The sequence below is a fragment of the Echinops telfairi genome, unplaced genomic scaffold (assembly GCF_000313985.2).
Source record: "Echinops telfairi isolate 266 unplaced genomic scaffold, ASM31398v2 ScPeMD7_16;HRSCAF=60, whole genome shotgun sequence".
In the NCBI taxonomy this organism is placed as follows: domain Eukaryota; kingdom Metazoa; phylum Chordata; class Mammalia; order Afrosoricida; family Tenrecidae; genus Echinops; species Echinops telfairi.
The window spans coordinates 7,544,383-7,545,928 of record NW_022103913.1 but is presented as its reverse complement, the minus strand read 5'-3'; positions in this window follow the sequence as shown (position 1 = coordinate 7,545,928).

The following is a 1,546-nucleotide window of genomic DNA, read 5'->3' as shown; positions in this document are numbered from 1 at the left end:
TCTGTGGAAGAGCTGGGACAGCCCGATGGTGGCATGCGGGGTGTCTGGAGGGTGCTGAGCACAGTCAAACACTCTTTCTTACGTGGGTGCTGGGAAATGTAACTCTTCCTGCCGCTCCTCTTACTTCCACCCACTCTCTATCTTGTGAACTCATGCTCCAGGTCCACAATTCATCATCCTTTCCCCGGGAGTCCTGCCGGCTGGACTGTCTTCACTGTGAATCCATTCTGTGGGGCCTACACCTTGTACCTTGGAGCCCTGGTGGTATAGTGGTTATGAGTTGCTCTTCGATCCACAAGGTCAGCAGTTCAAACCACCAGCCACTTTGTGGGATAAAGATGGGGCATTTTACTCCTGTAAAGAGTTAAAGTCTTGAAAACTCACAAGGCAGTTCTACACTGTCCCATAGGATTGCTGTGAGTTTGTATCGACTTGAAGGCCATGAATTTGGTTTTGGGAAACCTTATACCCACCGCTCGTCTGTCAGCCTGTCCCACTGTGGCGGCTTTCACGCTGCTGTGGTCATGGAAGCCATGCCCCCCGTAATGCAAACACGAGCAGGGTCATCTATGGGGGGCAGGTTCAGGAGAAGTTTCCAGAGGCTGACAGACTGGAAGAGCCTGCCACTCTCCTCCTGACAAATAGCCTCTGAAAGCCTGAAGCATCACAACACGATCCTGTCCAATGGAGCGCTGGAAGAGGAGGCCCAGCATGACACCAGGATCCTGCAGCTGACAGTGCGGGGTCACGTTTCCTTCCGTGAGACATGACATCAACATGAGCTGCAGCAATAACACGTTTTTAGGATCTTGCCAGTTTTTAGGACCCCTTTTCAGAAAGACAATAAAAAAATATTATCTCGTGAAGGGCCTGCCTCTGGGTGAGCCCGGCACAGGCTGCGGAACCCACCACGCAGTCTCGCCAGGCTCTCAGCAGCCGGGGTCCCGCTTCTTGCTGCCACGTCTGACTCGCGTCGTCTCCTGCCCCACGCTTCTTGAGAAGCCAGGCCGGCTGCTTTGCCCGCCGCTGTACGTGCGAGCTTTGCACAGGAGAGGCCCTCGAGCTTGAGCCTTTGACCCAACAGATCCTGGATTTTGAATCACAACAGAAACAACCACCTTCCACTCCTTTAAAGCGTCTCCATTTTGCCAGCCCAGGGATGCCAGGGAAGCAGTCGGGGGTGCTGTGAGTTACGTGCTGAACAGCTCGCTACACGGGGCTGCTAACAACTGCTCTGAGGGAGGCTGTCTGTTCCTGTGACGGTTACCATCTGGGAAACCCAGTCCTGCTCTGTCCTGTAGTATCAGCATGAGTCAGGAGGGACTCACCTCACTGTTTTGGTTTGGGTCCAGGGCTGTCAGTGCCGAGGGTACAGGGTGTCTTTGAGCCCTCAGCCTGTCAAACTCGGCAGAGAAAGTCACCATGGCACTTGGACATAAAGGGAGGCCAGAGCTGCTGTGGGCCTGTGAGTCAGGGTGTGGCATCCATTCCCACTGTCGCCAGCACTTCCCTGCTGCGGCTTCCTGTGTGAGACAGTCCGGTCTGA